General features: G+C 38.7%; 2 protein-coding genes and 1 long non-coding RNA gene across 4 annotated transcripts in view; 1 reads left to right on the top strand and 2 right to left on the bottom strand.

Moving 5' to 3' along the window:
• LOC126802151 (uncharacterized) overlaps positions 1–27,488 on the top strand; it is a 334,978-nt gene that overhangs the window by 31,621 nt on the left and 275,869 nt on the right. The window lies entirely within an intron of this gene.
• Positions 1–27,488, bottom strand: part of LOC126802143 (rust resistance kinase Lr10-like) — a 222,949-nt gene that overhangs the window by 25,588 nt on the left and 169,873 nt on the right. The window lies entirely within an intron of this gene.
• LOC126802160 (uncharacterized) overlaps positions 14,264–27,488 on the bottom strand; it is a 68,934-nt gene continuing 55,709 nt past the window's right edge. Inside the window, exon 3 of the long non-coding RNA XR_007672911.1 lies at positions 14,264–14,556. This is a non-coding gene — a long non-coding RNA (uncharacterized LOC126802160). The remainder of the gene's footprint in view (positions 14,557–27,488) is intronic.

Raw genomic sequence — 27,488 nt, 5'->3', positions numbered from 1 at the left:
GGTGATCAATTTTTCTCCATGGGGATCGATTAACAATACAATGCATATACTTTTTATTTTTTTGACAATGAATGCATATACTTTTTAGTGCAGTCTCACCCATATTTTTGCATTCTAGTTTATATATGCTTTCCCTTTGATCAACCTATGCTAACTCATCTTTTATCCTTTACCTCGTAATCAGTTTCACAAACCTCAATAGTTAACGTCGACTGTGAGTTTTTTTTGGCATAACTATAAAATGTGCATGTCTTTAGTGAACCTTACCTAAAAATTATACTATTTTGAGCTAGAGGCTTTTTGCTTGGAAAATTACAGGCAGAAAAGTGGCTACAAATTCCATCATAAGTAAAAGTAAAAAGGCATAATTTGACAACTTACCTCTCGCAAGTAGGTGGACAAACTAAACTGAACGGGCAAAAATCCCGCAATAGTTAGATCTACCAAATAATTAATCCCACTCGAGTGAAGATGAACATAACTAGGTTTAGTGTACCGGTCAGAAAGGCAGTTTGTCAGACTAGAGCTATATGAGGTTGTATTTTAGATAGTTTCTTCCAAAATAAATTTACGACATATGTCTGCTTCAATATGCTACCTAGTGGAATGATCAATTCCAACTATACAGAATGCAGAGACTAGGTAGACTTGAAAGGGCTCACACTATCACTGATAAAATGTGTCAATTACGTAGGGGGACCTGAGCTTGATTGGGATTGTGAATTACGTAAGATAGCACATTAGCACACTACTACTATTTGCAGTTCGACGAAGACTTGAACTACAAGATCAAAGTCATGCAACGGGGAGCTTTCTAAACATTTGAGTTATATGCATTCGGTGTCTCATTGAGAGCAATAGATGACAAGTAGCTTGAAATTTCCATTACTGTTTTCAAATTAAGTGGGCGAGGGAAGGGCTATGAAAATTAAATTTTTCAACAGAGTTAAGAAGAGGAACATCACTAGCTGCACTTATTGCAGCTTGTGAAATTGACATGAGAAAATAAGGAACATCGCCGCACTTATTACTATGTATATTGTAGATAATATGTGATTTATTCAGATTATAATATATATATATATATATATATATTTGTTCCGGAAGAATTAATATTTTACCCTTGTGTGTATCTTAGCCTAATAGGTTTCCTGTTAGGAGATAGATTATCATTTCCGTAATAGATTAGTACTCCGAATCCTACATGATTGTGGTTTTGTAATGCATATATATAGTCCCCCATATCATTCAATAATACACAATTATTTCATCCTGAAACACGTTATCGCACACTTTGTCCTAAAACCCTGAACTTTTAGAGCCCTAGAATTTTTTTTTCTTCTCTTCTCCTCCGCCGGCCTCCGGCATCTTCTCGCCGGTGTAGCCCCCCCCCCCCGCTGCTACCCCCACAGCCCTGCAAGCCCTACACGCGACCCCTGCAGCCCCCGCATCGCAACCCCTGCACGCAGTCCCGTAGGGTCTCCTCCGCATTCGCTCCTCAAAAACATCTTTTTGCCCCGCAAGACCTCGCATCAAAGGATTCAAAATTGCTCCTCCCGCATATCTACGCAAGAAACGCGAACTGCACAAGCAAACTCTTCGCTCAAGAGAAGCTACCCCCGTCTTCGGGCCTATGGCTTGCCGCGCACAATAGCCCTTTGGGCTTCATACTATATTTTCTTTTCCTTTTCCTTTTTCATATTTCATTATTTAAATGTTCATTGGCACGTTTTTATTTCTAACGATATTTCACGTGCTCGTATAGGTAAAATTATTGCTCGTCGTACTATGGTGATGACATTCATGCCGAGATGGACGATACTTTTATAATCTACATACGATTTCGATCGTATCCTCCTAAGATTTTTATGTCATCGGACGAAGATCGAAAAAGAATTCATCAAGCAACTTCATGCATGCCAATCGCTTTGCAGAGCAATTTAATTACATGCGGTCTATTTGGCAGACCAACAAGTACGTTTTTCTTAAAGTTGTTGCTTTTGAACATATATATATATATATATTATCGGGCGCTATTAGCCTTCTTCATGTCTCTTTTCCGGCCTTCTTATAACGCCGATGAGACCAAAGAGGGATATGATTCCCCTCTTGGTTGACGTTTTTCGTGTGACGGTCCTGGGGGAGTCACGTTATTATTTAAAGGGAATAAATCGATTTCGTGTGGTTGTCTGAGTACACCGTTGTTTTGGGTGCGATCATGAGAATCGCCGATATGCATCGATTATTTTGTGACCATATACATCACAACCCTTCTAATTCCGGTTACATACTTGAATAATTTTGATTATTCGAAACTTATACAACCCTCGTTTCTTGTAGATGCGTCGCCATCGCGACTGTTATTTTGAATGTTTGAGTTCTTAAACTCATGTCTATAAATGATAATCTCAAGGTCTAAGTACTCATTTATTTGAGTTGAAATTCACTACTTTGAAGCAGCACTATTTGCGGATAAAAGATCCCAAAATATCAAATTCTATGGGACACACTTAAAGTGATTCAATAATCGTCTATGACGTTGTATTACGAGAGTTGACCTTGATTCATGCTCCACATCCAAGCAACACATGCCATTTTTGACAACTCTATCTATGTATATTGAGGGAACTTTGGCGATGGAAACATAACATTCTTCCATTCTCAAGTAAGAAAATTTTTTCTAGCCTTAGGCTAAGGCTCCGCCCGATCAAATATGCAAGATTTTATTGCTACAAACTTTTGATTAGTTAATCTATTTTGACTATGTTTTCTGCTTACTATTTTTCAAGTATGACATTTTCATGTTTCTTGCTTGACTTTCGCTTAAGTCGTTTATTTGAATTGGAAGCTTGTTTATGTTGTATTAAAGATTGGCATATTTAATAAAATTTCTCGAATTCCTTGTTTACAAGATGATCTCGTGAGAATTTTATTTGCCTGAAACCTAGCATGAATGGTCAACGTATGCAACTGAATGCGGTTCTTAAATTGGCCGCTTTTGGGTTACATGGGACCCCAATAGTACTACATTGTGAATTTGACACTTAACATTTGAAAATAAACCTCGGAATGTCAAAATTTGACATTGTTATGATCTCTGGTGTTTCCGGCACGTTTTCAGAACGTTTTACCGATGTTTCTGGCCTTTTTGCCGCCTTCCGGCCTATTTCCGTCGTTTCTGGCAGCACTACCCGGTCCTGATGGCGATTCATGTTGGATATGATGTCCGCCCCCTAACCGGCCAGATTCTGGCTGGCGGCGGCAGATTTTCCGATCACCGGCGCCACTGGTTTTCTAGCGAGTTTTTCGACGATTCTTCGTTGTTTTCTCGTTGTTTTTCTGGCATATTTCCAACATTCTTCGTTGTTTTGTGCATATATATCTGAGCATTACTGACTGTATGCCCTCTTTTTTGTTAGGACTTTCCCTCTCTTTCTAATGTTTTGGCTAACATATTGTATTGTGACATAATAATACCACCTAAAAATTTATTGAAACCGCAACAAAACGCGGGCAACTTTCTAGTAATATTGATGTTAGGATTCTATTACCTTAGGTTTTCAAAATAAAGCTACTTACTTTATCAGTTATCTGGGCCACTGGACTTAGTATATGATGGGTCTCAATAACTTTAAGGGATTTCCGTCGGCCCTTCACAACTAATGACTTGTGAAACTCACGCATCATAGTTAATATTTGTTGTCTTATTTAATCCCTTAACTATTTTTTTTGTAACCTAAATGCTGGTAGCTGTTGTTTCTTCCCTTTGAGGTACTTTTGATGAAGAATATAAGCAGAAGGCCTCTAGGAGTCTAGGGTTTATTAGAAGCCTCATAACAGAGGTTCCAATCCTGGTTTAGAAGTCTGTAGATGGTGATGGACATGGGGTTCTGGTTCTAGCTTGGTTTGGGAAGCTTAGTAATGCTGGTATTTTTTTGGATTTCTTCTTAATGCAGAGTAGGACAGTTGTTCCTTCTTTAGATCTTATTTGCATCATTTTATTCTGATTTTTCTAAATTATTTTAGCCTTTTACTGTTTATAATTTAAAAACTTCAGTATTGTTTTCCATGATCCTTTTTGACTGACTATTAATCATGAATCATGATCCAAAAGTTTTGCTGCTTTGATTTGCCCTCTGTAGTCCAAGTGCTTTTTTATTTTTATTTTTACTGTAGCAAATTTAGACACATGAAAAACGTTATTTTTCTTATTAGAATATATCAAACACACGAATTTTGTTAATCACTAGTTGACGTTTCTTGATAGACAGAGAAAAATGAGAATAGTGGGCCTGACGGGTGGGATTTCTTCCGGGAAGAATACTGTCTCAAATCTTTTCTAGGCCCATGACATTTCTGTTGTTGACGCCGATCTTGTTGCTCGTGTAAGTGATGACCGAAATTGAAACATATTGACTCTGACAACTATGAAGAATCATTTGTCTTTAGATCTTTCGTGGACTCAGTATCTTTAATATAGGAGCTCTTGAAGAAGGGAAATGGTGCATGGAAAAAAGTTGTTTCTGCATTTGTCGACCTGACAGAGAAGTTGATAGGCCTAAACTAGGGAAAATTGTATTCTCTTATCCTGAAAAACGTAAACTTTTGAACCAGTATGTACTTACTTGTGGACCAATTAATTTTATTTTATGATCTCACTTGAGAGTTTCTTTGTAACACAAAGTTGTAAACAAGGGCATTGTCTATAAACTACTTTTAATTTAATCTGGTGATGCATGGTCAACATGTGATACTGATTGATTGCCAAATATTGGCGGTTTTAATTTCGGTTAATAATAATAAGAGGATCTTGTTATGTTGAATCACTTTTGAAATAGATGTAAAAAAATTACGAGGCCAGGGAAGAATTCTTCCCTTATGGTGGTGAATTATAATACTCAATCTTTTCTAGTACTCATCCAAGTTTTGAGTTGTGTAAAAAGGGGAAATAAGTAAACTCCCTAGTAGACATTGAATAGGTTTTGTCAGAAATTTGTATAGTTGCTTCATGAGAGATTATGCCTAACAGATGCTTTATAATAGAAACATACCCTATTGATTTTAATGTTGATGTTATATCCTTTTGTAGATAACCAAACAAAAGGCGATAACTATACCAATGCAAATGCATTTCCTGCTGCTCTTCTGATATTGCTTAGCTTCCTCAAGCTGCACAGTTGCTCCCCTGACAAACGAGCTCGCACACGGGACTTGGCTCTCGATGTCATTCAGTTGCTGCCCTTGTGCATCAACCAACGCAGCCATGTCTAGGAACACTTGGTGCAGCTCAATGAGGCTCTGCTTAGCAGAACTTTCTTACATTCCCCAGTATTGTGATAGTTCAGCAGGAATAGTGGAGTAGAGTTACATTCAGTTCCTCCTAGACCCTAGTTTCCATTAGATGACAAGGAAACCAGAAGCATTCCGAGTGAGAAAAACTAAGGATTTATGAGGTTAGTGTGTTGGCTTCTTCTTTTCAAATTCGTATAGTTCAGGCGTTTCTTGTTTAATTTGCAACTCTGTCTCAACCGTGAGGATAGAATATTTGGTTATTTTGTTAGTTCCAAGTTTCAATTCTGTTTTCCCATGCATACCTTGATTGGAACATATATCTTGAAGATGTTATATCATGTTGACTCCAAATGCTGAGAGATTCTTTTTGCGGTTGTCGTCAGTCGGGACAAGTGCTCATTATTTTTCGACACCAGAGTATTAAGTGCCTAGGCTATCTAGACATTCTTTGAAAGCTTTGACCTGCAGGTTTGTGACAATCATATATTCAATCTGGAATCATTAGAGTTTAACCATAAGCTTGTAAATTAGGGTAGAGCTTGAAAATACAAGATAAAACAATAACGAGTAATAGCAGCGGAATATGTAGAAGAATTTTACTTTTCTATTGAATAAACAATATTACAATGATTACACCTTAATCACTAATAATATTATTCTCAAAAGTAAAAATACTTCTTACTTGATAGTCTCAATCAAGTATGAAACAACCTCATTAAGATTGTTGCTTCAAGTGTCGATACAACCTCACTAAGATCGTTGTAGTCACACAAATGATCAACCTCACTAAGAACGTTGATATTGCCACTAAGGTCTTCAATGGAGTCACAAAGATCTCCTAGCACTAAGCTTCTCTTTTTTTGTGAATTTTCTTCTCTTTGGACTCACCTCTTTTCCTCTTTGTCTCTTGTCCGTGTATCTCCCTTGAGGCACAGAAACCTACTGCCTATATACCACATATATATAGCACGGCAACTCCCTCTTAACCCTAGCACAAATAGGTATTAAGCCCAAATCCATTCCTAATACAACTTTAGATAGAAAAGGAAAAAATCCATATAAATATGGAATACACCTTTTAAAATAATTCCCTTTTCTATAACAATTGTTATATACCCAAATATATATCAATCTACCCATAATCAAATCAGTGGAGACTTATTTGGTAGGAAACACAAACCATAATCTTTTCCTAGTCCAATTAGGAAACAACTTCAATTCTCCTTTTGCATATCAAATCTTCATGACTTGTCCTCCACACCTTTGGATCTTCATCAACTATATGGAGGCCAATATATGTACCTTCAGAGCTGTTGCAAAGTCCATGATTATCTAACACGATTATCACTAGCTTAACTTATATCTGCACTCCTAACTCAATAATTGGTTCTGGAATCTGGATATAGTCATAAGACACGTACATGTACAGAAGCAATGAGGCAGCAAAGTAATTGGAATATACATTATTTGAAGTTAATTCGCGGTACATTTTTATCACTACAGTAATATGCAATAGTAGCTAATCTGAAATTTTAAAAGCTACAAGAAGTGATGTAATTGGTAGCAGCTAGGTAGTTGATCATCAGTTCATCACCTACCAGAAAGAGTACATGTTAGCTCCACATTTGAACATATTGGAACGAAATTGTTGACAGGCGTCTGTTGCGGGCACAGAAAACGCTTTGGCGGTATTTCGAGGTCTTCAACATCACCTGCAAGCATCTGCACGACTCTTTTCATTGAAGGTCGATCATTTGGTTTCATTTGGATACCCCACAATGCAGTTATAATCATTTTCTTAATTAATTCCTGCTCCTCTGCTGTAGCATCGCCAGTCTCCAAGTCTTTCCCATCATTGTATTGATCCTGCACCCAAGAGGGAAAGTAAATTTGGCTGGAGTGATATACAAGTGCATTTAAATTTTTCCTTCTGCTTGCCATTTCCATTAACAACGTTCCAAAACTATAAACATCAACTTTGTATGAAACACGAACAATGTTCTTATCAAACACCTCCAGAGCCATGTATCTCATTTCCATTCATGCTTATCAATGCATTCTTCTTTCTTTGTCAAACAAATCAACCACCTACCTCCATAAAGTTATAGATTTATTTCTTACCTTCAACAAAGGTTGCTCCAAGTTTCAACAAAATCAACTCCATCAATTAATGGGTCACCAAAGCAATAGGTGTGCTTGATTTACTCATGTGAACATCACATAGTTTTTTCATCTTTATTAAGGAATGATTGACTCTATCAATCTCCCCCTCCCGACTTAGATGGAGGGATGGGCCATTCCAGCCACGCTTCTACAGAACTCGAACTTCTTCTTCGGTAGAGACTTCGTCATCATATCTGAACTGTTCTATTCTGTATGAGTTTTCTTCAGCAATATTTTCTTAGCTTCCAGCACATCATGTATCCACTGATACCTCACATCAATGTGCTTTGACCTCGAGTGAAACTCGAATTTTTGTTCAAGTGAATCGCGCTTAGACTGTCACAATGCAAGACAAACTCTTGTTGTGTATGACCCAATTCTTGTAGGAATCTCTTCAACCACAAAATATCTTTGCACGCTTCCGTAGCTGCAATATACTATGCTTCCGTAGTTGAGAAAGCAACAAATTTTTGTAGCTTTGATTGCCATGAGACAGCTCTCCCTGAAAACGTGATCAAGTATCCGGATGTGGACTTTCTCGTGTCAATATCCCCGGTCATATCTGCATCTGTATAGCCAACTAGTTCAAACTTGCCACTTCCAAAGCATAGACTCATCTTTGAAGTTCCAGGCAAGTATCTCAGAATCCACTTGACAGCATTCCAGTGCTCTTTGCCTGGATTAGATAAGAATCTACTAACAACACCAACTGCATGTGTTATGTCTGGTCTAGTACAAACCATCGCGTACATCAAACTCCCTACTGCTGAAGCATATGGCATTGTTGCCATTTCTTCCTCCTCCTTCTGACTTGTAGGACTTTGCTTTGAGCTGAGCTTGATGTGACTAGCAAGTGGAGTAGCAACTGGTTTCGCTTTCTCCATGTGGAAACGCTCTAGTACCTTCTCAATGTATTTTTCTTGTGATAACCACAATTTCTTATTCCCACGATCACGGGCAATCTCCATGCCCAAAATCTGCTTTGCTAGTCTCAAATCCTTCATATCAAAGGACTTTGATAAATCTGTTTTAGCTGCTGAATCATATCAGTATTTTTACCAACAATTAACATATTATCTACATAAAGTAGTAAGATGATAAAATTACCTCCAGCGGGTTGTTGAATATAAACACACGGATCTACTGACGTTCTCTTGCACCCATGACTCACCATGAAAGAGTCAAGCTAATTATATCATTGTCTTGGTGCTTGCTTAAATCCATACAAGCTTTTCTTCAACTTGCAAACCATATGCTCCTTTCCATTGACTTCGAAGCCTTCTAGTTGCTTCATATATATTTCTTCATCTAAATCACCATGAAGAAATGCAGTATTCACGTCCATCTGCTCCACATCTAAATCCATGCTCGCAGCTATGCCTAAAATGACTCTAATCGAAGTCATCTTTACAACATGTGAGAAAACTCATCAAAATCAATTCCTTATGTCTGGCAACTAAGCGAGCCTTCAACTTTTTCAGTTTCTCATTCTCATCTCGCTTTAACTTGAACACCCACTTGTTCTTGAGTGCTTTTTGGCATTTAGGAAGCTTCACCAACTCATAGGTGACGTTCTTTATTAAAGACTCCATCTCAGACTCCATGGCTAGCCTCCATTTGTCGTGGTCTTGATGAATCTTTGCTTCCCTGTAACTTTCAGGCTCTCTATCATTGGTCAAAAGGATGTAATTTGCATAAAGATCTTCTCCATCATCAGTCACCAAAATATATTGAGATGATGGATACTTGGTGGATGGAATTTGCCTCCTGGTGCTTCTACGAACATATACTTGATTATTCACATGCTGCTCCCCCTGATCAAGCTCCCCTTCATCTTCGACTTCAGCATCTCCAGTGTCAGGTACATTTTCAACTCTATCACCTTGCAGCCCAACATTGGATTCCTGCTGCAACGGTGAATCATAAATGCGACTATCACTTGTTGCATTTGGTAGTACCTCTTTGTCGAAATCTGCAATATATTGGTCTTCATGGAATACCACATCTCCGCTTCTTATGAATTTCTTAGTCTTTGGATTCCACAACCGGTAGCCAAACTCTTCTTCATCATAGCCGACAAATATGCATGGTGTTGCCTTGTCATCCAGCTTTTTCCTCTGTTCCTTGGATACAAGTGCGAATGCTTTACATCTAAATACTCTCAAATGTTAGTATGATGTATCTTTCCCGGTCCAGACTTCATTTGGAGTCTTAAATTCCAAAGGTACACACGGTGCTCTATTGATTAGGTAGCACGCAGTCTTCACAGTTTCTCCCCAAAATTCTTTTGATAATTTTGCCATCTTCAACATGCATCTGACTTTCTCCATAATGGTACGGTTCATCCGCTCTGCTACGCCATTATATTGAGGGGTGCCAGGAACTGTCTTCTCATGTCTAATTCCATGTTTTGCACAATAATCTCTAAATGTGTGCGCTATGTACTCTCCGCCATTATCACTACGAAGGCACTTCAATTTTCTTCAAGTCTACCTTTCCACCATAGTATGGAAAATTGTAAATGTCTGGAACACCTGGTCTTTAGATTTCAACCAAGAAACCCAAATCTTTCGTGAAACATCATCGATATAAGTAACAAAATACTTATGCATACCTAATTATTCTTCTTCCATCGGGCCACACACATCTGAATGTACAAGATCTATAATATTTTATTTCCTAGTGAAAGTCTTTGAAAAATTAATTTTCTTATGCTTGCCATATAAACAATAATCACAAGAGTCTAGTGAGTTACCTTTGGTAACATGAATTAGCAACTTCTTTGCCAACAACTGCAGTCCTTTCTCACTCATGTGGCCAAGACGTCTATGCCACAAACTTGGAGAAGATTCCTCGACTGCATTCAGCTCACTCTTGAATATCTTTCCATAGGTCTCGTAGAGTGTGCAACACATTTTTCCTCTGGCAACTACAAGAGATCCCTTGGTAAGCTTCCACTTTCCATCACCACAATGATGATGAAAGCCATGTCGATTAAGTACACCAGTTGACATAAGATTGAAACGTAGACCAACAACATGTCTATCATCTTTCAACAATAACTGACAGCCCACATCTGTCTACAAGCAAATATCTCCAATCCCAGCAATATTGGAGTAGCTGTCATTGCCATCTTCACTTTATCAAAGTCACCTGCTTTGTACGTAGTGAAGACTCTACGTGAGAGGTGGCATGAAACGAGGCTCCGGAATCAACGATCTATTGAACTCCAAGATTATCTACTAGTAAACATTCACCTCCAAGTGACAGGAACTCACACTCATCATGAGACACCGCAACAACAACATTGTTTGTGTCCTCCTTTTGTTGATGAGTAACGTCTTCTCTCGCTTCTTTGAATTCCCAGTTCAATTTGTTACAATTTTTCTTCATGTGGCCTAGAAGACCACAATGATGACACTTTCCGTTGAACCTTGTTCTGGATTTGCTCATACTCCTTTTGTGACCTCTAGGTCCTTTGCTCTTTCTTTTTCTTTCCTCTCCTCTCTGCAACAAAGAATTGACCATTTTCTGAACTTGATGAAGAACTCCTTCTTGTTTCTTCGTTCAACATATTATCTTTAATATTTTCCATAGATAATACACAATTAGGAGCAGAGTTACTTACAGTGACAACAAATGTCTCCTAGCTATCTGGTAACAACCCGAGCAGCAGCAACGCTTGTAACTCATCATCAATCTTTATTCTCATCGTAGCTAATTGATTGAGTATACTCTGAAAGTTTTTGAGGTGCTTGGTCACTCGAATGCCTCCCTGATACTTCATGTTGACGAGCTCTTTAATGAGAAAAGCTTTCTTGGCAGTAGTCTTTTTTTCAAATAAGGAATCCAGCTTCAACCAAAGCTCATGCGCGCTTGTTTCATTGGCAACATGGTGAAACACACTATCGTCCACCCATTCACGAATATGACCAATGGCTTGCGGTTCATCTTCCTCCAAATTGCTGGTGAAATCTCACTTGGCTTGTCATCGTCTCCCTCAATCGGCTCATGCAAATCTCTACAATAGAGAATATCCTCCATTCTCGGCTTCTAGGTAATCCAGTTGGAGTGGTTGAGTCTGATTATGGTACTCCGTGATCCTTCCATTCTAGCAGCTCCCAGTAAGAACTAGGAGCTCTGATACCACTGTTGGGGAATGCGGAAGAATGAAAATTGAAATAACTCACAACCACAAGCGGAAAATAAAAATGATAGAGAACACCGGGATTTAACGTGGTTTGGCAAAGTGCCTACGTCCACGGGTAGCAACAATAAAGACCTCCACTATACGAAAAAACGTTACACCGAGAGAAACACTACTTCAAGACTCACACTTAAAAGGATACACTCACACACTTTATTTTGCTACACACACAAAACTCTCTACTTAGAGTTTTCTCTCTATCTCTCACTCTTGATCACACACAAGATGATCTCTCCCTTATTGTTCTTCTATGTTTTTTGCACCACTTCTCATGCCTTTATATAGACAAACATCTTTGTGCAATTAATACATTTGCATGTAACATGCATGGAAGCAAAGTCAACCTTCTTCCTTGATTCATGCTCAATGTTGGCATGCTCATCAATGCATTCTTCTTTCTTTGTCAAATAAATCAATCACCTGCCACCATAAGGTTGTAGATTTGTTTCTTACCTTCAACAAAAGTTGCTCCAAGTTTCAACAAAATCAACTTCATCAATTAATGGGTCATCAAAACAATATGTGTGTTTGATTTACTCATGTGAACATCACATAGTTTTCTCATCTCCATTAAGGAGAGATTGACCCTATCATTCTTCTCAAGACCAGGATCTACCACTCGGATTGTTCTCATATCGTAGTTGACGGCCTTCACATAGTACTCGTGAGAAAGCAGGCGCAACATTGTGACATTGTTCTCACATTCCAAAGTGAACCTCTTGTCGCCACAGTGCTTCGGATCATGTTGTAGTCGTAAAGGGAAGCTGATGCTGTGGATGTCGCCGCATGAAGAAGGGGCACACTCATCGTTAAAGGCCAGAAAACTTGTTCTATGGCCGGACATGACAAGAACAAAGAAGGCTACAGTTGAAACCCAGCCACAGATGGAGATGCACCTATTTATCGTACTTATCCCCATGAGAGATCGGAAAACACTAGCGCATTCGAAAAGCAAAATACAGAGTACCAATACACACACACTCTCTATTGTAGTATTTACTTTTTTCCATGATTTTTTACGCGGGTTACTCCTTCCTACTCTGTAATGACAAAGAAACAATTACAGACATCTAGAGTTCTGGGTGTAATCAAACGTTTGGCCCCAGTCTCCTGCATTTTACATATTTACACGGGACATGTCCAAGACCTGATCGACCTAGGGACCCGTGGTTGCAGTTTTTCCACATCCATTCGAAAAAGAAAGATGAAGAGATATCAAGGATGACAACCCGGCAAGCGTTGTCAATGGAAATTAAAGTGAGAGAACCAAGAGGCGTTTATGAAGATTGGTATGAAAGGGTCCAATGTGCCATGGAAATTTCGTTGACAATGATTATGCAACTTGCTACTGGATGTCTCTGGTTATGAAGTTGCGGTACGTGGGCCCCGCTCAGAATATGTATATGCAAATGTAACTTAACTCAACTGAATACTGAACGTACATGAGTACTTATACAGTCTATAAACTCAGAGATTACTATTCTAACTCATGAACTACTTCCAGATGAGGATTTAACTTTCTTGCAGGTGTAGTTGTATTCGTTCCTGTTGAACCTTGAATGGCAAAGGGATTTGGAGGCATGGTTAAGTTTTCTCCTCCTTCCAACATCTGAACCACCCCTTGCATAGAAGGACGGTCTACCGGGTGCCACTGAATGCACCAGAGACCTACAATGGCAAGTCTCTTTGCTATCTTAGCATCTCCGTCTTCCCCAACAGGGATTCGAATGTCTTCGTCTTCTTCCAATAGATTATAGATCCATTCCGGGTAGTACACTTCAGTTGTGTTCTCTGTGGTTGAAGTCATGTTCTTTCTCCCTCCCACCATCTCCAGTAGTACCATTCCATAACTAAACACGTCTGACTAATATGTTACATTTCCAAAGTTTCTGGAGAAGACTTCAGGTGCAATGTATCCCATTGTTCCCCGAGCTGTAGTCATTGACACTATACTCTGATCCTTGGAACATAACTTGGCTAAACCAAAATCAGAAATCTTTGCGGTGATGTTATGGTCAAGCAACACATTGTGGGGTTTGATATCAAAATGGAGGATTCGTTGATCTCACCCTTGGTGCAGATATTCAATTCCTTTTGCTATGCCTATTGCCTAGAGCAATATCTTGCAACTTATCCCAACCAAGGAAAGCATTGTTATTGTCTGTTGTTGAAATAAAATCTTGTAGTGAACCATTAGGTAAGAAATCATAAACAAGATCTCGTCTAAACCCATCAGCGCAAAATCCAACCAAACGAACCACATTGACATGGTGAATATGACACATTGTTCCCACTTCATTTACAAACTCTTCCCCATCCCCCTTAGTACCATTGAGGACTTTCACAGCAACAAAAATTCAGAAGAAAGCTTTCCCTTCTAAACAGTTCCATAGGCTCCTTGGCCTAGTTTGTCCTTGAACTGATCTGTAATCCTTTTGATATATGCATAAGTGTATCTGCTTGGTTTGAGGGCTCTATAATCCTATAAGAATACTTCAATTTTAAATTGATTCTCATTTTCTTTTCTCGCAGAATTGTAGACACGATAAGCTGCAACAACAAGTAGTACGAGTAGAATTGAACTGTAACGACCCCAAAATTTCAAGCTTAAAAACTCAAAATTTCAAAGTCGTTAAACACCAAACAATCTCGATGAAATCGAAATCATTTAAAATGCCACAGCAGATCATCTCTGAGTTCAAAATACAACTCAGTCAAACCGATTATTACAAACCAAATTATAATTCAACATTATAACAAATGGAAATGTATAATCGTCACAACAACCTCACAAGATAGTCACACAAAATCCTCACACAAGCTGGAGATAAATAACTTCAAGTCCTCTGAGCGGTCCGTCAATTCCCGCTAATCCACACCTGCGGAGTTATCCACTACACCATCGAATTGGTGCACTGGGATTGTAAACACAAACCCGGTAAGCTTTACAGCTCGTATGAGTAAAATGAAAATATAACTCACATATTAATATATATACGAAAATCCACAAATCAAACAAATATAAATGCACTCATGAGTCAATGGACGGCCCATCTGGTTGTCCCAAAGAAATATGAAAAGAAGCGCTCATGAGAAATTAAGTAACCCTTCTAGTTACCCAAATGCATTTATAATACGGGTACCAAGAACGCTGGTACACATCTGTTACCCCTCTCGTAATACACCTCCGATATTGGGCAACCACCCGCTACCCAATATCCAAAAAATATGAGTACTCATGAGCAGATAACCACCCGTTACCTCACATGCAGGACTCTGGTGATATTGGGTAACCACCCGCTACCCAACATCCAAAGCAATCTGAGTACTCATGAGCAGATAACCACCCGTTACCTCACATGTAGTACTACGGTAGACAGACTAGAGCTCTAACTGTATCGTAACTTTTGCCCGGCCAAAGGCTAGGTTCCGACTTGCCAAACACGTATAATAATCTCACATCATATTGTACCAAATCAAGTCCGAAGACAAATCAACATTTTAACAATCTCAATGTTAAAATCACGTACAATAATCTCACATCATATTGTACCAAATAAAGTCCGAAGACAAATCAACATTTTAACAATCACCGTGTTAAAACCACGTACAATAATCACACCTCATATTGTACAAATTAAATCACATGCTCGATATTTAATTCTCGTCATCGTAATGACCAATTCCAATGAATTTATAACAGTATATAATATAGCAAACTATAGATATATATGTACTTATTACCATTCATACAATATATATGTAATCCACTATATCGTATACATGTCGTAATTCAATATTAAAAACTCTTGTAAAATCTTGAATCTCTGCAAGGGTAGATTCGTAAATATGTGAGATTTTACTCACCTTATCAACTCGAGCGTAATTCCACAATTTCCGAAGACAATTCTTTTATTTGATTTATCGATCACCTTGAAAAGATAAGAAAAGAATTTAGAAACGTTTCGTAAACCTTAAATGACGTAACAGTAATAATCTGTTACTGTTCAACAATTTATGGGTTTACGAATACTGTTCACTGAGTACTATTCACTGAGTACTATTCATGTATTTACTGTACAAATACGCATCCATTACGTATTCATGTACGAGTACATACTGTTTACGTATTTCTGTACGTATAAAACTATTCAAATGTAAATACCGTCTCAGTAAATATTAATTACTGATTTACTAAAATACTGTTCACATTTACTGTTTTACCGAAAACACTGTTCACAGTTACTGTTTGTCATGCCATTGTTTACTGTTCTACCAAAACACTGTTCACGTCACTATTCGCAGTTACTATTCACGCGGCGTCACTGTTCACCGACCGCCACCAATCATCACCAAATTTCACCACCACAACCTAAACAACATTTCCAACAACTTTCTAGTTGACACTAAGGTCTAAATCCGAGCCTAAACAGTCCAAACAACGAAGAACATAAATTCGGCACTATTCACAAACCCTAGAAATTAAAATTTTGATTCGGGTACTTACACTTCGATTTGGCTCGATTCCTTTTGTGGGAATGTTGCTGGGACTGAGACAAACAAAACCCCCCAAGAATCTCGAGCTATGGTGGCCGGAGGAGGCGGTGCCGACACAGCAGTAACTTCCGGCGGTTGTTGCACCGTGTGTGGTTGTCGCCGGAGTGCAAGGCGTAGCCCAAAAGATGGAGATCGTTGAGCCCGTCAGTTTGATAGGTGGCACGACACGAGGCAACGTCGGATGGTGGAAAAATCGGCCGGAGAAGGTTTTTGGGTCGGGTGAACAGTACCCGAGCTGATTTTTAGAAAAAATCTGATTTTTAATCTTCTTTCATTCCTTTTATACTATTTCCAAAATCGGAAACGAACTTCCGACGTTAATAACTTTCGCGTCCGACGTTCGATTCGAACGCGTGATGTGTCCACGAACTCGTATCGATGAGCTCTACGACTTTCGTGAAGGAAGTTTTCGCAACCGAGCGACGGAATAAATGTCGATCTATAGGTTGCGGTAACGTTACGTTTTCTAATTAAACGATCCGAGAACGTTTCCGTTTTCGTTTCGAAATGTCGCAAACGTCCAATTGTCGTCTTGAATTAATTTCACAAGTTTAACACTTTGAAAATACTCAACATTTAGTTTCTAAAAATTCGGGTTATTACATGAACCGAGGGAGGCACCTGTATAGTTTTTCTGTCAGTGAATTATGCCACTAGCTAGAAATCAAATTGTAACAGAGGAAGCAACTCAAATAACTCACCTGATACCAGTGTTTTCAGATGCAACGCCAAGGCGTCGCCGGTGCGCGCCTTCCGGCGGAGCGAAGGAGAAAAGCCCCGCTGCCTCAAACCCAGGCGAGGCAATGGAAAGGCGACCGCCGGAGCGACGGAGCGATGCTAAGCGAATCGACTTCAATCTCGGGCCCAGCAGCTACATAGGTCGCAGGTCGGTTTGGGTTGTTTGAGAGTGCTCCGAAGAGACCAGTGCTCCAGCCGGAACGTCGCAGCCTGGCAGGAGGCAGGACTTCTTCTTGGCTCGCATGATTCTTCAGGCTCCAAGAGACGACTTCTCGAGTGTTCCGGCCGTCGTCTTGATTGAAGAGACACCGGTGCTCCGGCCATCGCAGGCTCGCATGACCTCTTCATGGATCGCAGCATCGCACTTTCTGGGCTCGCAAAATCGCTTCTTGGATTGCAGCAGGCGGCACGATTACTGGGCCGAACCGTCGAAGAGAAGAGACGAAGAGGAAGACTCAATTTTTTTCCCTTGGCCAAAACGACGTCCTTTTGGTACCTTTCATTTAACCAAAACAGTTTCGTTTTGCTTAGTTTCAAACGACAGAAAGGGTTTTAACAATTGTACAAGTGAATCAAATTTCAACCTAGCATTCTGAATACTCTCTGCCTCCCTCATTCTCTCTGCCCTCTGCCTCCGTGAGTCTCTCTTCCTCTCCATTGAAGATCAAAAATTTTGCTGCCTATAATTTTCCTACTTTACATCCACATATTGATGCATTGAACATTGATGATTGTAATGATATTCATGTGGGTGTGAGTGGATATGACGATGAAGATTGAACAAGAAGATTGAACGCATTGAAGTGTAGCTGTTGCATTTAATTTAGTATGACTCTATATATTAATTCTATGATTTGATTAGAACCTTATTTTGGATGAATGTTATGGGTATAATGACATATTTACATATTTTGAAGGATATTCATATTATTTGAAAATGTATTGTATTAAATTAATGTTTGTTGGAAAGGCGATTGCCTTAAATCGCCTTTGCACGCCGATGCTCTCGCCTTGTGAGGCTTGACCATGTCGTCTTCGCCTTCGCTTTCGCATCTGAAAACATTGCCTGATACTATAAATGTTTTTTGGGAACCTGTAGAAGATAATAGCAAAATCAGACCACCATGTTTGTCAAATTAATTTTGTATGCGAGTTATGAGCTACTACTATTACAGTATTACTAGTACATAATACAACAATGCTATCACAATGTAAGGAGCCAAGAATCATAATTCATAGAAGTACTATACCATGTAACAGACCTTGATACCGATCGTTTAAGTTTCTTACCATTTCTTATGCAAATGTTTCAATGAAATGATGTCATATATATGCATATGTTGATATGTATATCTCTCATTTCATGAATACATGTATAATCATGATGTAAATGTGTGACTGGAAAATGTAGCAACTATAGCAAACATTTGTTGGTCTTTTACCTCTTTTCGTCATGAGAAGGCATTCAAATTTTGTACTTTTGGTGCCGTTGTTCTTCAATCCACATTCGTTACCATCTGCTGCTTCACATAGTCTACAATTTGGTTCCAACCAGTCCAGATAAAGATTTTGCGGATCAGACCTGTCATATGGAACTGAGTAATGACTAGACATCTTTGTACAAGACAGCAGGAACCGGTACTCGAAAGAATCAGAAGAAGAAACTGAATAGATTTGGTACCCTGGACCTTTTAAGCAGGAGACTGGATCTAAACTGCCGTACATTTCAGCTGAAGAACAATTCAATAAGGTAATATTAGTGATACTCAAAATGCTTTGTGAGTAGCGGAAGGGAGAGATTGACATGTTCAGAAGTTTGAATAGCTTCATCAGCAAGCAATTTTCAGGGTCATATAGTTGGATTTTCTGGTCTTTATAGTCTATGGTTTTGATTGGGAATTTGACTGGTTTGGCAGCTCAAGAATGGTTTCCTGCTTTTCATTGCAGCATACAAGAAATCCGGGATATCCACAGTTTTCTGGGTGGCTACCTTTGAGGATAAAAGCGAATCTGATAGTGTAACGACCCCAAAATTTCAAGCTTAAAAACTTAAAATTTCAAAGTCGTTAAACACCAAACAATCTCGATGAAATCGAAATCATTTAAAATGGCACAGCGGATCATCTCTGAGTTCAAATACAACTCAGTCAAACCGATTATTACAAACCAAATTATAATTTAACATTATAACAAATGGAAATGTATAATCGTCACAACAACCTCACAAGATAGTCACACAAAATCCTCACACAAGCTGGAGATAAATAACTTCAAGTTCTCTGAATGGTCCGTCAATTCCCGCTAATCCACACCTGCGGAGATATCCACTACACCATCGAATTGGTGCACCGGGATTGTAAACACAAACCCGGTAAGCTTTACAGCTCGTATGAGTAAAATAAAAACATAACTCGCATATCAATATATACGGGAATCCACAAATCAACAAATATAAATGCACCCATGAGTAAATGGACGGCCCATCTAGTTGTCCCAAAAATATGAAAATGAAAGTACTCATGAGCAATTGGGTAACCCCTCTGTTTACCCAAATGCATTTATCATACGGGTACTAATGAGCGCTGGTACACCTCTGTTACCCCTCACGTAGTACACCGCCGGCATTGGGCAACCTCCTCGCTACCCAACGTCCGACATTGGGTAACCTCCTCGCTACCCAACGTTCGACTTCAGGCAACCTCCTCGCTACCCTAAGTCCGACTTCAGGCAACCTCCTCGCTACCCGAAGTCCGACATCGGGCAACCTCCTCGCTACCCGATGTCCGGCAGACAGACTAGAGCTCTAACTGTATCGTAACTTTCGCTCGGCCAAAGGCTAGGTTCCGACATGCCACACACGTCCGAAGACTGGTCTGAAGACTGGTCCGAAGACATAAACACGTACAATAATCTACTCATTATTGTACAAATTTCATCACACAATCAATATATAATTCTCATCACCACTGTGATCATAATTCACAACCGAAATCCTAACAGTATATAATATAGCAAACTACATATATATATATATGTACATATTTACCATTTATATAATATATATATATATATAATCCACTTTATTATATACATATCATATTTCATAAACACGTCCGAAGACAAAACGTTTTAACAATTCTCCACATCAAAACCACGTACAATAATCTACTCATTATTGTACCAATCACATCAATATGCTCAACATATAATCCTCATCACCACCGTGATCATTTTCACAAATGAAATCCTAACAGTATATAATATAGCAAACTATATATATATGTACTTATTTACCATTTATACAATATATATATAATCCATTATATCATATACATGTCATATTTCATAAACACGTCCGAAGACAAAACGTTTTAACAATTCTCAACGTCACACCACGTACAATAATCTACTCATTATTTGTACAAATCATATCAACATGCTCAATTCGTAAATAAGTGAGATTTTACTCACCTTCTTTCCTGCGTGCAACTTCCACGACCCTGAAAATAATTTCCTCACTCGTTTCGTCAGTCACCTAATAGCACGATAAATGCTTAGAAAATGATACTTAAAATATTAGGTGACGAGTTCAGCACAGCTAAATGTTGTTCATAAAACTAGGGGTGGGCATGGGACGGGATGGGACGGGACGGGGCTCATCCCACGTCCTATCCCACTCTTTTGAATCGGGACGGGATCGGGACGGGACGCGGATTTTTAAGAATGCATTCCACTCGGGATTAATCCCGGTTGGGATCGGGACGGGACGGGCCTAATCCCACCGTCCCATGACTTTAAAATACCTATTTTCTCAATTTTAAGAGACAATTATCATTCAAGATTTCAAGTAATCAACTTAAGTCAATTAACAACATTGACAAATAGTCCATCATAAACTTAAATAGTCACAAAACAGACATCAAACAAAGTTATAGACCTAAACATTAATTACATTTTCCACCGGTACAAACTTCCCCTTTCCTTTTCCTCTTGGAGTTGGAGGTGGAAAATTGTTCTTGCTTGAAGCATTGTCCTCATGATCTGCAAATATGACAGTCCAAGAGTAAGTCTAAATGTATAATGTCAAATTGAATTGAAATTGGTCAACAAGTATAAAGTATAGACACTTGTTAAAATGTATACCTAGCTCAAGACCTTCATAAAACTCAGTGTTTATCATTGTTGGTATATCAGCCTCTACTTCAACCATTGCAATATCATCACCTAACATCCAATTTTGCATGCAAATCAGCCCCTCCACAGTTTTAGGAGTTAATGAGCTCCTAAAACAGTCAATTACTCTACCCCCTGTTGAAAAACATGACTCTGAGGCCACTGTTGAGGTCTGAATGGCAAGAACATCCCTAGCTATCGCAGCTAAGACTGGATACCTGCAGCTATTAATCTTCCACCAACTCAGGATGTCAAAGTGATCATCTTCATCAGTTGGATCCAATGCAGCATCTAAGTATTGATTAACTTCATGAGTTGCGACTGCCTCTTCCTTTTCTTGAACAAGCTTTTTTCAATTACTGAGCCGCTGACCCCGATGGCCTGAGCTAGTGCTGCTTCCACTTATGATAGTACTAGATGAAGAATTAGGAGAATGCGGCCTCAGCATGTGTATGCCTTCATCTACATGTACCACATACTAACACAAGATGACAAGAATTTATGATTAGTTCAACAAAACATCTCAATGGTACTCACAGAAGCTCAAAACAGTAGCATCCCTAGCTATTCACAGAACAATAACACCATATATGCATCAACACACACAAATCATGTTGGTTCTGTGGCTGTCAATCAAAGCTATCTCACTTTTGGTTAACGATTCCATAAAACGAAATTTCGATCTCAAAAACATCATTTGCACACACATATCATTACCATATATGCATCAGCACTCACAAATCAGTAGCATCATCTAAAAAAATAACATTTACACACACATCATTACCATATATGCATCATAAGCAGTTGAAGTATGAAGTAATACCTGATTATAAAGATCCATAAACAGCTTTTTGATCTCCTTTGTTCTTCTTTCCACCTCACAAACAGGCAGCTCCTCTTCCATATACATGTGTGTTACATTTTTTAACTTGAATCTTGCATCTAAAACTAGACCAATAACCAACATGTTGTTAAGGTCCCCAAAAGAGCCAAAATACTTCAACCATTTGCTTCTCATATTGCTAGCCATGTCTATCAATGTCTTTGTAGTTTCTAACCCACTTGCCAACCGAGGTGTTAGTAACAAGGTTTTTATGTTGGTCTCCATGTCAATAACATCATGTAAAGCAGTGTGCACAGTAGGGTGCAATGATGCACTGTTCCTTAGAGTAACCTCATAGAAAAGTCTTAAGAAATTGACAAACACTTTTGCCTTGTCCCAATCTTCTTCATTCGGAGGTCCCACCTTCTTTCTGTGACTAGTGCTAGGTACTAGATTTCCATCTTCATCAAATTCTTCATCTGGTTCTTTAAAGTAAGCTGTAAAGGTTGACTCCTCATCTTCCAACATTAGTGCGAATACTTGTTCAAACTTCAAAGCCGATTCCAACATTATATAGGTGCTGTTCCACCTTGTTGGGACATCCATGCACACAAGTCCCTTACACTCAAGCTTTTCCCTTGCTACAGCCTTCTTAAAAATCTCTAACCTATTTGCAGAAGACCTCACAAACTTCACAGCATTCCTAATTGCCAACACAGATTTCTACAACCTTTTCAAACCATGCCCCACTATTAAGTTAGTAATGTGAGCAGTGCACCTCACATGCATGTATTTTCCGTTTAAAATTTGATCATAAGCTGCCGACTTATTCATCTTAGCAACCAGCCATTCTAAAGCACACTTATTTGAAGAAGCATTATCAACAGTAACACACATCACTTTCTCAATTCCCCACTGCACCAAGCATGATTCAATAAGCTTCCCTATAGTTGGCCCTTGATGGTTTTGAATCATACTAAAGTTAAGGATCCTCTTGTGCATTTTCCAATCTGCATCGACAAAATGCGCAGTAAGCACCATGTAATTGATATTTTGAACACTAGTCCAAGTGTCGGTGGTTAGACTCAGCCTATATGCTTTCAAACTCTTTTTTAGTGCATGTTTTTGGATGTCATACATATTTAGAAACCTTCTACACACTGTTCTTCTTGAAGTCTTTTCAAAAGAAGGACACACTCTCTGACAAAATCTGTTAAACCCTAGCTTGTCTACAAAGCTAAATGGCATCTTATCAATGACAATCATCTCTACACAAGCTTCAACAAAATCTTCCTGATTTTGAGCTTTTGTACTTGTGCTCAGTTTATTTGACCGAGACTTATCCCCTACAAGATTTTTTTGTGTCTTATCTCCCTCATGTGGAAAATACCTACAACCTTGATTGAGATGCCTAAGCAAACCAGATGTACCACTCTTACCCTTAACAATGAAATCCCCAAACTTCCCCCTAGGACAATGGATGCAATATGCCTTTCTCTGAACTCTCTGGATTACTTTACCATGAACATCTTTTACTCTCTCAATTTTTTCATACTCTTTGAAATGATCCCAAACCATACTAGTACGTTTTGTACCTAGAGAAGAAGACTCACCACCCTCACTTACAGAAGCAGCAGGTTCAACTACACTTGGAGTAGGTCCATTGGCAGCAGCAGGTGTTTGGCTTGAAGCAGGTTGGCTTCCAATTTCAAGTAGCTCCAAAGGAGTAGGAGATGCTGCTGTTGAAGAACTCCCAAGACCAGAAGCAGAGGGATTAGGTCGAACCAAACCCGACTTCTTTCCTCTAGCCATCCTAAACCAATCTGACAAGAAACACATCATTAGTTAACCTATATGCAGTGGAAATGTGAAATGCTGGAGCTTTCATGAATAGAACACAACAACAAAAATAGAAGCAAAAACACATGGTCAGCTTTATAAAACAATCTACATATATTGATTTCATTTATATACATATAGTATAGAGATTACATTCCTTAATTTGTGTAATGTCTGTGCAGAAGCAAATGATGATTAAAAACAACAATTATCATTATATTTATATCTATATCAGAGAACATGAACTCAAGAACATGTATGATTGAACCTAAATATGATTGAAAGGGGAATATAATTGTATCCTATTGTCCAATATTGCTTCAAACTCAATGATCCAGCACTCAAGCAACCCTTCAAACTATGTAATACATCAAAACCTACATTGTTTACTACCTATCATACTACTCTATGCAGCATCATATAATCTCTTAGTAATTGTTACGTTTATGGCTGACAACTGTGACCAACTGAAAATATGAGATAGCTGAACCATTATTCTAGTTCTTGAGACTGTCAGGAAATATGTCATCCTTTGCTGGTTGCTATCTTAATCAGATTGTTTATGATAGATCATACTTTCTAATGTAATTTGGACACTATGATATAGTTACCATGACATTATTATGATGAATTTTTGAACAAGTTGTCTTTTTACATGAAGAGTTTCAGAATGTATATGTTGAAACACATGTAGGCACTTGATTATCCCTTGACACTGTTTAACTACTTATGTTAAAAAAAAATGAATGCATAAATATATAATTAATTGATGTAGGTCTTTCTGTGTTATTTTGGAATACCTAAAACATAATAGAATCAAAATGTTTGTATTCTAGTTGAAAATATGATGTAGATGATGCATTTATTTTACCAATTGAATTATTACTCAGATTACTGACGCAGTATTCATCTCTTTAGATTATTATTAGTTAATCTTTCTTCCTGCAGGTCGGAACTGCCATGGATATTGTAGAACAACTGGTGGAAGAACAAAGTCTGGATCCTTTGTTTACAAGTAAGTACATATATCTTATTATCTTGGACTATATAAACTGATGCTTACGAAAAATCTCTTTTCTCATGGTCAAGAACAAAACAATAAAAGGAAAGTACACAAGTGCTGGACAAAATTGTGTATGCTCAGTTTTTTACATTCATTTCTTTCTATTGACAAGTCCACTATGCAATATATGACATCATGTTTCAACAAAAGGAATGAGAACATAATTCTCCAAAACAAAATATATATATATATATATATATATATATGAGGGAACAGACCAATTGACTCATCTATTCGTATGTTAAGTCTCTTAAATTGTATGGTTTTAACACACCTAGTGGTCATTTTGTTCTGATGTAGTGCTAGAATTCCATGATTGAGTCCTCTGTTTTTACTCTTTCAAATTTTAAGCCATATAGGTTCTTTACAGTGACTAAGTTCATACTCAGCTTCAATCTCTTTGGTCCAAAGTGACCAAATGCTACAGACTACTTCGGTCAAATAATCTATGCATATAACACAGGATGAGAGAACTACACAATGTTCAAATTACTTCAACATCCAGAAATCTCAAAAACTAAAAATTACAAATAGACTCATATGAAACAATGAAAAGGGTCACCGAGTATATCTCTGATGCCCTGGAAGTATAGCTTTTGTTATTTGAGTGATTATACACTGTTACTTCATCTACTATCTATGCCGATCATTCAAAAGCTTGCATAAACAAGTTAGAGGAGAAACTATCAAGACTAGAAATTGGATCCACAATTTAGTACAAAAACAAAAACAATCTAAGTGGGAAATATGCACAACTAGGCAAACACCCTGCATCATCTATTCATCTATATTCAACAGAAATAATTGAAATCTCAGTGGGAAAACTTACCCAGATTCTGGAATTCTGAGAGCTTAGAGAAAGAGAGGAAGTGATGAAATGCTGGGGGTTGAGGCTAAGGCAGTATGAGTATGGGTGAGGAGAATGCAGCGATGAGGTTAGAAGGGGTGGAAGTGGAGGGAGCAGGCTGACAAGATGGGAGAGAACACAGAGAAGGATGGCATATGTTCTCTGCCTCGATGAGAATGGAAAGCAGGAAAGGTATGATTGAATCTGAAACAGTTCTTTGCGGCTTAACACATAACCTGATAACCCTAACAAATTTAAATCAACGGCCATGATGAATAATCCAACGGTCAAGATTAAAAGTTATTTAATTGCGGGACGGGACGGGACGAAGCGGGATATAAATTATTCGTCCCACGTCCCGTCCCACTGTTATGAAACGGGACGGGATCGGGACGGGACGAACGTTTTTAGACCTTCGTCCCGTCCCGTCCCTATGAATTTCGGGACGGGATCGGGATTTTCGTTTTTTATGCCCACCCCTACATAAAACATTGTTCACGGAACACTGTTCATGTTTACTAATCACTGTTTTTACTAAACCACTGTTCACAGTTACTGTTTTACCAAAACACTGTTCATAGTACTGTTTTTACCATGCACTGTTCACATTTACTGTTACAGGTCACTATTCACAGTGACTGTTACAGATCACTATTCACAGTTGCTGTTACGGATCACTATTCACAGTTACTGTTACGGATCAATATTCATGCGAGTTACTATTCATTCGGCGTTACTGTTCACCGACCGCCACCAATCATCACCAAATTTCACCACCACAACCTAAACAACATTTCCAACAACTTTCTAGTTGACACCAAGGTCTAAATCCGAGCCTAAACAGTCCAAACAACGAAGAACATAAATTCGACACTATTCACAAACCCTAGAAATTATAATTTTGATTCGGGTACTTATACTTCGATTTGGCTCGATTCCTTTTGTGGGAATGTTGCTGGGACTGAGACAAGCAAAACCCCCCAAGAATCTCGAGCTATGGTGGCCGGAGGAGGCGGCGCCGCCACAGCAGTAACTTCCGGCGGTTTCTACGCCGTGTGTGGTTGTCGCCGGAGTGCAAGGCGTAGCCCAAAAGATGGAGGTCGTCGAGCCCGTCAGTTTGATAGGTGGCACAACACGAGGCGACGTCTGATGGTGGAGAAATCGGCCGGAGAAGGTTTTTGGGTCGGGTGAACAGTACCCGAGCTGATTTTTGGAAAAAAACTGATTTTCTGATTTTTAATCTCCTCTCCTTCCTTTTATACTATTTCTAAAATCGGAAACGAACTTCCGACGTTAATAACTTTCGCATCCGACGTCCGATTCAAACGCGTGACATGTTTACGAACTCGTATCGATGAGCTCTACGACTTTCGTGAAGGAAGTTTTTGCAACCGAGCGACGGAATAAAAGTCGATCTATACGTTGCGGTAACGTTACGTTTTTTAATTAAACGATCCGAGAACGTTTCCGTTTTCGTTTCGAAATGTCGCAAACCTCCAATTGTCATCTTGAATTAATTTCACAAGTTTAACACTTTGAAAATACTCGACATTTAGTTTCTAAAAATTCGGGTTATTACATTCTACCCCACTTAAAAGGAATTTCGTCCCGAAATTTAAGTTCACTCAATAAACAATTGCGGGTATCTCGTCTTCATATCCGACCCTAGCTTCCATGATGCATCACCTTCATCATGATGGCTCTACAATACCTTGACTAGCTCCACTTCCTTCCTCCAAAGCTTCTTTGTGGATCTATTCAAAATACAAACCGGCTCAAAACA

This window comes from Argentina anserina, chromosome 7 (assembly GCF_933775445.1).
Source record: "Argentina anserina chromosome 7, drPotAnse1.1, whole genome shotgun sequence".
NCBI classification, from domain to species: Eukaryota; Viridiplantae; Streptophyta; class Magnoliopsida; order Rosales; family Rosaceae; genus Argentina; species Argentina anserina.
Note: the sequence above shows the minus strand (reverse complement) of the source record. Positions and strands in the feature narration are given on the sequence as shown.